The sequence below is a fragment of the Octopus sinensis genome, linkage group LG11 (assembly GCF_006345805.1).
Source record: "Octopus sinensis linkage group LG11, ASM634580v1, whole genome shotgun sequence".
In the NCBI taxonomy this organism is placed as follows: domain Eukaryota; kingdom Metazoa; phylum Mollusca; class Cephalopoda; order Octopoda; family Octopodidae; genus Octopus; species Octopus sinensis.
Window position 1 is genome coordinate 27429623 of NC_043007.1, and position 11969 is coordinate 27441591.

At 36.6% G+C, this 11969-nt stretch overlaps 1 long non-coding RNA gene across 1 annotated transcript in view; it reads right to left on the minus strand.

Moving 5' to 3' along the window:
• Positions 1-7702: 7702 nt before the first annotated feature.
• Positions 7703-11969, minus strand: part of LOC118765356 — a 21084-nt gene continuing 16817 nt past the window's right edge. Inside the window, exon 3 of the long non-coding RNA XR_005001192.1 lies at positions 7703-7931. This is a non-coding gene — a long non-coding RNA (uncharacterized LOC118765356). The remainder of the gene's footprint in view (positions 7932-11969) is intronic.

Consider the following 11969-nt stretch of genomic DNA (forward strand, 5'->3'; position numbering starts at 1 on the left):
TATTATTATTATTACTATTATTATTATTATGGTTAGTATTATTAGTATTATTATTATTATTATTATTGTTATCATTATTATATGCCAAGCTGACAACAGGGTATGCGATACGGAAGAACGAAAAGTCGAAAGATATAACAAGCTGCCTTAGGCGGTTAAGCAGTTGTGGTCGATGAAAAAGTTGGTAGTAGTATCAATAATTGTCGGATCCCTGGGCAGAGTGAGTAAAAATCTCGAGAAGTACATGGAACAAATAGGGGCTGTAATAAGGGTGGAAACCTTGCAGAAAATAGCTGCTTGAAACCGCACGAATACCCCGGAAGGTGCTCGAAAAATATGAGGTGTTACCTTAGTTCCCTGATAGTGAACAGTTGGTACCGTAGTACATCTCCAACGTTAGAAGCTGCGCAAATATAATAAATAATAATAATTCAAATCTTGGCACACGGTCACCAGTTTTTGATGGCAGATGCGGTTAATTACATCGCTCCCAAAACCAATACCTAGTACTAGTATTAGTATAATCTTATGAAATAATCTCAGTACATGGGTCATATATTGTGAAGGCGCAATGGCCCAGTGGTTAGGGCAGCGGACTCGCGGTCATAGGATCGCGGTTTCGATTCCCAGACCGGGCGTTGTGAGTGTTTATTGAGCGAACACACCTAAAACTCCCCGAGGCTCCGGCAGGGGATGGTGGTGATCCCTGCTGTACTCTTTCACCACAACTTTCTCTCACTCTTACTTCCTGTTTCTGTTGTACCTGTATTTCAAGGGGCCGGCCTTGTCACTCTCTGTGTCACGCTGAATATCCCCGAGAACTGCGTTAAGGGTACACGTGTCTGTGGAGTGCTCAGCCACTTACACGTTAATTTCACGAGCAGGCTGTTCCGTTGATTCTGATCAAACGGAACCCTCGTCGTCGTAACCGACGGAGTGCTTCCATTGTCGTAGGTGTAAAGAAATGACATTCGAAATATATAAATGATGTTTGCACAGGAAACGAATATTTAGGTAACAAAACAGTAAACAGTTATAATTATTATTATTTTTTCATTATTTCTACTTTCTGTGCCTCGGATCTTGTGATTATTTAGCAGCGATGGTTGTAAATAGTTATGCAATGAATTCTATTAAATAATCGTACAAACGTTTCATTGTTGTAATTATAGAATATGATTCGAAAGGTTTCTGCAATTAATGATATGAATGGAATGTACATCTTGAATTTCTGGTTTCAATTGCAATTGAAGGTGATTCAGCACCTACAGCTCTCATGACGTTGAGAAAATAAAAATGCCGTGTGCGATAAGTTCCATTCAGTCGACAGCCAGACTTCTTCACAAATCTCTCCAACAATGCTGAATTTTTTTGTTATCCTTTTTTTAGAAAAATCGAACCATAATGGAATATTATCTCTTTCCCCTACATATTTTTGTTCACTTTATATTCTTCTGCTATATATGTGATGCCTTTTGGAAAAAGAAAAATCATTTAAGACTATTCAGACACTGAAGTTTTATATTTATCGTCATATTCGCATCGCTATTCTTAAGGGTGATATAACATTTAAACAGAGAAATAATATTCACGGAAATGGAAATGTGTTAGGCTTCTATTCCTTGCATTATGACGTAATAATGGTCTGAGCTTTAATATCAATCTGCACTTATTACGATTTTCTTTTAAATATTCGAAATTTAATAATTTTTCAATATATTTTCGATCAATACACGAATGTGATTTTCATTTCCATATATTCAATGCTGTTCATATTACAGAGACAACAGTTTTGCTGTTGTATAGATAGTATCTTAGCTTTTTGAGATATTACACCTAACGGTTCGGCCTTCAATAGACAGAATTTCACCAAGACATGGCAGAATTAAAAAGAAAACTCATAACAGCTTGTGATGTGTGAGTAGAATCTCTAATGCATGTTTTTCTTTTTACCTTCTTTTAGGTTAGACGAACATAGTTAAATATAATATTCATATATTTAATATAGGGAGCATAAAAAACCCATTAGATACAGTAACGCTAGGTATGTAATTCAATATTAGTCAATATATTAGAGAATTATTATTTCGGCTAGTGAGGAATACAGCTCTTGACATGTCTGAGTCTAATCAAATTCTTTCTTTATGTTATTATTATTATTATTGAATGAGAGAGCAGTACATGCCATCAAAGTGACACCAGGATGAAATATACGAAGCCCAGTATACCCATCATGACTACCCGTCTGATAAGGGAACACCAGCCACATGCATCACAACCATATGTGCGCGACATGGTGATCTCATATCAAAATAAACTGCACATGACCTTGCAGGTGGGTCCCAGTTACAATTTTCTTCTGGTCGAGTAACCCATCCCACTCAAAAGTTCCCTGAATAAGGGTTGTTTAAGGATGTTGAACGAAACACCCATATTTACAGAGGTGAATTAATCAAACCGCAAAGAATTCCTTTCAACACACAGCTATGATGCTCCCCTACTACTTCTGCTCGTGATCAGAGATGCACTTATCGTCAGCAACTAAGGGACATGCTCAACTGACAAGCAAATCTGTGGTATTGAGCAGAATATTTGCTGTAGCCCATCTTTTATATCAAAACAAAACAATGTATATGATGACACTTCCAATCAGTTAAGAAGTGTTTTCATGCTATTATTAGAAAATGACCTCCAAATAAATAACCATTCCTATTACACTCTGTCATTAAAGAATAACCTTTTCAATGTTACAACGTAGACGTTGTGCAGTATTGTAGTCATAGAACCATAAGCTGCTGATAGCTGAAATCACATGATTGGTCATCTTGCGACCATTTACATTTCTGGCCAACATTATGGCAAATATTCGGTCGAATCTGTGTATGGGGACACTTCGTATAAAATATTAATTACAAGGGCATTCTTTCCTTGCATCTTTCCTTTCTTATCGAGAACGTCTCTCTAGTTATATACCTATCTATCAATCTGTCTATCTATCTATCAATCTGTCTATCTATCTATCTATCTATCTATCTATCTATCTATCTATCTATCTATCTATCTATCTATCTATCTATCTATCTATCTATCTATCTATCTACCTATCTATCTATCTATCTATCTATCTATCTATCTATCTATCTATCTATCTATCTACCTATCTATCTATCTATCTATCTATCTATCTATCTATTATCTATTTGTCTATCTATCTATCTATCTATCTATCTATCTATGTATCTATCTATCTGTCTATCTATCTATCTTTCTGTCTAACTGTACGCCTAACAGCATATCAATTCGTATAGTGTTTATTTATATATGCAAGTATACACAGACACAAACACACACATGTATATATATATATATATATATATATATATATATATAGAGAGAGAGAGAGAGATACATATATACATACATATATATATATTATATATATATATGTATAACGATGTATAATCCTGTATGTTGATGTGTGTGATCTTATGTGTGTGTGTGATATTTTGTCTCATTCTGCGTATACGTGCATATGTGTTTTTTTTTGTGGTAGTATAACTTAAACAGAAAGGCGACTTACTTTCGCACGCAAACATACACAAGGACACGCACATATGTTCATATATACATACATATATATATACACACAAAAGCTAACACATTTATTATACACATACGTACACATACATACATACATAATTACATACATACAATACACGCACATATACATACACCTATTAATTCGTACGTACATACCGAGACGCTAGTGTCTAAGTGCGTTCTCCTAATTCATATCGACAGCAAAACCCAGGAGGTTTAGCATTAATGCAAGAATCAAATAAATACAGGTGCATGAACTGTCAGAGTAGGTTCAACATTGCTAGGTGTGATAACAACGTTGATTTGATTGCTCGGACACCAAGCTTCTGTTATAGCTGACGTTTCCATTCTGTAACTACTCTATGTTTAAAGTGTGAGGGGTTATTATTTTGTCTGCCGTTTTTGTCTTTGCGCGTCTGTCCTTCTGTAGTTAAACTCTGTCTTTCCACTTTTCTCTCTCGCTCTCTTTCTCTCTCTTTCTTTCTCCAATTCTGTATATGTGTGTATATGTGTGCGTGTGTGTGTGTAGAATGTATATATATATATATATATATGTGTGTGTGAGTGTTTATATATCGTTTTTCTCTTTCTGTCAATTTCTTTTCTCTCCTTTCTCGTTTAGCGTCAATCAAAGAAGAGGTGTATGTAAGTATAAATTCAAATATAATTGTATAGAGGCAGACAAAAACTTATATATAGACATAGATAGAAGACATAGATAGATAGACAGATAGATAACTACATACATACATAGATATGGAAATATATATATATATATATATATGTTTATATGCGTGTATATATGCACACACATAAATATATATATATATACATATATATAACTATATGTACATTTATATATATATATAAAGCCTACGAAAACGATCACGGTAACCCCAGGCAAGTAGGAAAGAAAAACACATGAGAGCAAAGTGTTCTCTCTCTCTCTCTCTCTCTCCTCTCTCTCTCTCTCTCTCTCTCTCTCTCTCTCTTGGATTTACAGGATCCTGCTCAAGGTGGTTTCGTCACTTGCACGCACCATCTTTGCTACATTCACTCATCTTTTATTGATTCTTTCACGAGACAAAACTTACCACTCTATTCTCACCTTCTTTTTCAAGTGGTACTTGAAAACTTGAGCGATTGGCCAAGAGTCTGCCACACACATTCTTTCTCCATGGTCAACAGTACGATGAAAACGGCCTTGCCTTCCCGGTTAAGGGAAAGTGGCCGAGCAATTTTCATGAAAGACTCACTCGGCCAACAACCGAATTCGTCCTACACGTGAGAGCAGCCGAAATGGTTGAACACTGCATGAGTGCGTGCAGAAAGCTTTCCTCACTCTGACTGCATCTCGGAAAGTCCGTCCGATTTAGCTCGAACCATGCCTGTAGAGCTTATGCCGAACGGATAATGCTTCCCGATTAAAAAAAAAGACTCCGCCGGTTACGACGACGGGGGTCCCAGCTGATACGATCAACGGAACAGCTTGCTCGTGAAATTAACGTGCAAATGGCTGAGCATTCCACAGACACGTGTACCTTTAACGTAGTTCTCGGGGATAATCAGCGTGACACAGAGAGTGACAAGGCTGACCCTTTGAAATACAAGTACAACTCATTTTTGCCAGCTGAGTGGACTGGAGCAACGTGAAATAAAGTGTCTTGCTCAAGGACACAACGCGTCGCCGGGAATCGAACTCACAACCTTACGATCATGAGCCGAATGCCCTAACCACTAAGCCACGCGCCCTCACAATGCTTCCCGATAGCATTGCCACGCCAGGCATCTCTGGTGATTGTCCATAGGTCCCGACCCGAAAGTTGTCCTGAACAGACGGGCCAGGTGTTCCTCATCGACGCTCAGATTCTGCCGGAGAACATCGTCGCACCTTCTCTCCAATAAATCCTTTATTGATCGCTTTCGTGGAATTGAGGTCGAACAAGTTTGGTCCCGGACGGCAGGGTTGCTTAATAGCAAGCGGCACTCGCGGTGCCATTCGCCTAGCCTCGGTCTCTGTTTGATTCACGGCCAAAGAGACGAGCTGTGGGGAAGCGCGCCTCACAAACTTTACTCTCGTTACATTGAGTACTGTTTTTGTTCAACCTGGACATGGGACGTATTCATTATATGTGTGTATGTTTGTATGTGTGTGTTTGTATGTGGAGACGCCATGGCCCAGTGGTTAGGGTAGCGAACTCGCGGTAGTAGGATCGCTGGTTCGATTCCCAGACCGGGCGTTGTGAGTGTTTATTGAGCGAAAACACCTAAAGCTCCACGAGGCTCCGGCAGGGGGGGGGGTGAACCCTGCTGTACTCTTTCGCCACAACTTTCTCATTTTTTCTTCTGTTGGCCTGCTCGCTTAGCCAGCGGGGTGGCGTCATTTGAAGGCTAAACCAATGCGAAGCGCATTGTGACCTGCGATCTGTAGCAACACCTGATAGCCCGGTATATCACGGTGATCACGGTGATATATATATATATATATATATATATATATATCTTTTCCTCATTGATATAACAAGCTCCCTAATCCTCATTTGTTTAATATAATTCTTACTTTATTAACATATATCAGCTGATAGTAAGGGTTTCAGTCTGTCTCCCTCAATTTGATTAACATTATCAATCATTATTTGTAGATATTGATTTATTCGCAGGTGCATATCTAATTACATCTATTTGGATTTAGTAGGTGTATAGTTATTCACTATCGTGTCTTTTTAATTTTATTTATTTGAATTTATTAAAAGTATATTTAATTCTGCGTCGGCAACAAAATCCTTCTTCCTTATTGTTCATTAATTTGCGCTTGAATGTAATTATCTGGAAAATTTCCTCAACGCATAAGCCATACTTTTTTCTTCAAATGATATAAGATTTTGACAACCATTATGTAAATAAATTGATTTATGAGGAAATAAACAAATAATCTTCCAAGCTGCTATGTCCATAATTTAAGGGTCACTTAAAAAAAAAACTATCAAAATGGAACAAGAACAAAAAGAAACCCTTACTATTAATATTTTTTGAAAATCTCTTTACTATCAGCGACTTTCTGATATCTATTACCACAGGACAGAATTACGTCCTTGTAAAATAAAGGAGTAATATTGTTCCATTTATTTTTCAATAATTCCCAGACTTCCTTTTGGCTCTTTGGATTTCTCCTTGGCGCCCCATCTCTATTAATCTTCCACTTCCCATACAATGACACTGCCTCCTCTATATTTCCCTGTCAGCTTGACACATGCACGAGCTAACCTTCACCATTTCTTCATCAGTCAGACATTCCACCATCGGAACCAGTCATATTAAACTTCCATTCGTCGCTAAAACGAACCTGTAAAAACGACATATTCGTGAGCTAAACGAAGACGGTCTCTTTGATTCGTCATGGGGATCAAAGGTTTCTTTGCCATTGCCCCAGCAAGCAACCAAAACTTCTCAGCCTCCGAGAAACTGTTTTGTGCGATACGTTGACATCGGAAGGGGAACTAAACTTGCGGGATATCTCAGCAGCACTTTTAAACCTATCCTTCACGGACATTCTAACCATAACACGATCCTGTCTTGGGGACATTTTACGAGGTCTACCGGTTTGGGGTTTAGCATCTGTCGATCCTGATGACTTGTAACGAGCTACAATTCGTGGCACAATACTTGTAGACCTTCCTACATAATTTGACTTGCCCTCTCGGTGAAGACACACCATTCTTTGTTTTTCGTCACAGGACACCAATCGTATTTAAAAAGCCGCCATTTTTTCTGTTAACTGTTCCAATAATGTAAGCTCATAAGAAGTAACTGTTAGCCCATTAACAGTCCGCTACACAGTCTGCTAATCAACAAATACTTCAGCTAGGCCGCTGCGATTTGGGAGATTGTTTGTTTATTTCATCATAACTTACAAAATATTTTTTTCAAATCACTTGAAGTTCTCACGAGAGATAGATATTAGATATATCTAAATTTGTGTAAAATAACTAGTCTCAATATATTGTTAATCTTCTATAATAACTATTGAAATATACTTGTTCTCACTGACCGCTACTGTATATATATATATAATATATATATATATATATATATGCACAAAATTAAGAGGAATGACCACCACAGTGGACACCTAATAAGCTAAATACAGACGTCAAATCGCCATTACCACGAAGAGTGTGTTCTCAAGAAAAATTTCAGCAAAATGCCAAAATGTAAAAAGGGCAAGACAAATGAAAATATACGAAATAAAAAACGATTACCTATGTACCATAGTTTCACTTGTCAATATTTACGTATGTAAATGTCTGCAAGGTCATCAGCGTAGTCTGTCGCTTACGAAAATCAATTTCCAGAACAAGAAACAGAACGCTCGCCCTGAAAGAGAGCATGTATAAATATCTGCAAATTATATTTGGGGGTATTTTTCAAATGTCTCCATTTCGGCGCACTGAGGCCGGAAATAACTCTGCACTTAATAAATTTCAGCAGTTAATTTACCTATTTCTTTACTACCCAAAAGGGGCTAAACACAGAGACGATAAACAAGGACAGACAAACGGATTAAGTTGATTATATCAACCCCAGTTCGTAACTGGTACTTATTTAATCGACCCCGAAAGGATGAAAGGCAAAGTCGACCTCGGCGGAATTTGAACTCAGAACGTAACGGCAGACGAAATACGGCTACGCATTTCGCCCGGCGTGCTAACGTTTCTGCCAGTTCGCCGCCTTTTCGGCAGTTAATTTACCGGTTAGAGAATATTGTTATTTAAAAATTAAATAATGAGGGTAGAAATTGATATTAATCAATTAAAACCAGTGATTTAGCATACTTAAAAATTCCGAAGATTAAATAATATATTACATACAAAATGAAGAGGTATGACCACCAACTTGGTCTCCTAATATCCTAGATATAAGCGTCAGATCGCCATTACCACGATAATCTCTCCAACAATCAGTTGCTCATACTTTCGCCTCCAAGAACAGTTCCATAATTGCTTACACCTACAGCTGGAGAGTTGTTGCTGCTGCTGCTGCCACTGCTACTACTGCTGCTGTGTCAAACAATGAGGAGTCAGAAATAGCAAAATCTAAATAAATAACGTTCCTTTAATTATATCCTTCTGAAGATACGATTTTTCGACGAAAATATAAACGATATTTTAGACTTTCTGCCTTGTTAGAAGCTCTCTCATTATTTCTCTCTTCATTTATTTTCTAGTTCTGTTACGATGATTCGAGCGAGCTACAGCCCTCTTATACATACATACAAGCATACATACATACATACATACATACATACATACATACATACATACATACATACATACATACATACATACATACATACATATGTGTGCGTGTGTTGGGGGTGGGTGTTCAGATCTATATGTAGGCGTAAATATGCACGCATGCATGTATGTATATATCTGCATATATATATATATGATTGTGTTTTTGCCTTGTTAAAAATTAACACGTAGACAATAAATAAATAGTTACCAGGGTAGCAAAAAATGACGCAAGAGGAGAAGATTGCATAGTTTTATATCATTTATTCTTTTGAATAATATCAGTGGAATTTTCGAAACATGTGTCGAAAGTAAAAGAATTTGATTTATACCTGCGTTAAACTCCATTTACATATATATATACAGTAATACTGAAATGAATATGAACTTAAACCCCGAATTGAAGAAAAACGAGATCCTTGGCATATGTATATGTATAAGATGTGTTTGGGTATACGTAACATATCGCTTGATTTGCCGGAGGTGATATATTACAGGACTCAATAGAAGTGTAGAGTATCCTTAAATAAATTACAACTGAAAAATGCGCAATACATACATATATATATATATAATATATATATAATATATATATATATATATATATATATATATATATATATATACGTGTATGTGGGTGGTGTTTGCGTGCGAGCGTCCATGCGTGGTGTATGTGTGTGTGAGTGTGTTCTTGTATACAGTTAAGTAAAACAAAAGTATAAAAGTTGGACAAGTGTTTGTTAATGACATCAAAGTACTCATAAAAGAGTGACCTACCTACCAATCATTTATCTTAGTGTGTTTTCATTCGATCGACCAGTGCATTGCCTACAGCAGACTCCTTTTTAGTCTTTTTTTGTCCGGAAACTGTCTCACTTCGATTATAGGTCTATCTGTTCTCCTCCAAATAATTACAGTCACATTCTATTATATATATATATATATATATATATATATATATGTATGTATGTATGTATGTATGTATACACAGAAAAAATTTAGGCTCACACAAAAATATCAAAAGCAAAATGCAACCTAAATCATTGAAAAATATATTAACCACCGCAAGAATATATCCATTAACAACAGAACCAAAGTAGGAAATGGTGGTCGACCTAAATGTGGTACATGACCCCACCTTTTGGATGGATCAGCTTTCCACTCTAAACAAGGTGAGATATTTAAGATTAAATCAAATTTCGCCTGTGCATCGGAGAATGTATTCTATGCAATTACATGCTTAGGGTGTGGTAATAATTATATTGGCCAAACAGGAATATCACTCCCTCGAAGAACCACTCTCCACAAAGAAAAAATCCTCCACCCACAATACAGACACATACAGTAAACACATAGAAAGGTGCACTAGGAAACTTAATCCTAATCTCCTAATTTTTCCCTTCTATCAATGTTCACGGAACACCTCAGTGCAACAAAGGATGAATAAAGAGGCAACTTTCATCAATAGATATCTTCTCCAACTCAATATGAACACATAACATAATACAGGACACTACTAACTTTTCAATTAATACCACTAAACCCCATACATCTATACACCATTAAAATTACAAATATATATATTCCCTAATTGCACCAAATCCAGAACTACTTGCCTCCCTTACACATAATCGGTTTACTCAGGGACTAGTAGACCTCCCACCGTTCAGTAATCGGTGTGCATTCAAAGCAATGATTCGTAAATTTACGAAACCGATTTGCTTTTGAATCTCTTTAACAGTTCACAATAATGATTTTTATCACTTTTATTTCTACCTAAGTTCATGTAATTGTATCGTTATTTTTCATAAAATGCCTTTAATTTTTTGATTTCCAATATGCATTTTCGCTTATTTTTCTTCTTGCTTTCCACTTATATTTCCACGTGTAGTTTCTATTCTCTTTTTCTAACACATTTCTTTTATATATATAGCATATTCCTTATATATATATATATATATATATATATATATGTGTGTGTGTGTGTGTGTGTGTGTACCTATACATATATACATATAAATATCATAAACAAGATTGGGGAGAATTCGTTCAATTTTTTAAAATTCTTTTCTTCTTTAGGCAGAAGGAGGGAACCAGTCGATTTGAGCGACCTCAACACGCATCTGGTACTTAATTTATCGACCCCGGAAGGATGACAAGAAAATAGACCTCGGTTGAACTTAGAACGTAAAAACAGATGAAATACCGCTATGTATTTCGCCCGGTGTACTAATGTCTCTGCCAGCTCGCCGCCTTCCATTTTTTTTAGTACAGTATCATTTTCATTATGTCAGACTAGATAACGTCAGATTGCATTAGCAATCTGCTCGGATTCCAAATGCCTATAGCTTACATGCTTACAGAGATACATACGAGTGAGTGAGGAAACGTAACGAAGCAGAATTCAACATATTTGCCATGATTTACTTTTATATTTAAGAATAGTTTTGACTGAACACCTTTTAAGATTTTGTATGTTTCAGTTAGGTTCATCTCATCAGGTGCTGGGAATTGAAGTGGAAGCTTTGACAGATATACAAAATGGTGTGCAGTTGTCAAGGCCTTTCATATCACTTAATGCTAAATCTATCGCTGTAACATCAACTATTTTCTCTTCTTTTTAGATCCGCCTTTCCTGACAAGATTTTCGCAGGTTGTTGGTGCTACTCTGGCGACATGCTGCTGCACAGAATATATCAGTGATATAAATTCCTTGTATTAGGGATGAGATGTTGGTGCAAGTTTGATTGACAATGATTACGGCGGCAACAATCTTTACGTAGGAATAACCAAACTTCATGAGATGGAAATAAGAACATGGCTGGGCTGCATTTCGGCAGCGTTTTTTCAATCCTTGCTTCAAGTGTTAATCGAAAATATCGATGGTCATTTAACTTCCTTATTTTCGCCCTTTGTCTTTCACCATCCTCTTTGGTTTTCACACGGTATATTTTAAGCGTTGGGTTTTCACAGAAAAACACTCAAGTACGTTTGAAATGTAACCGATATTTCTTATCGCCATGTAGAGAAATCTCCCGCATGATCGTAAGCAAGATATTTAGCGCAGCTGAAGTA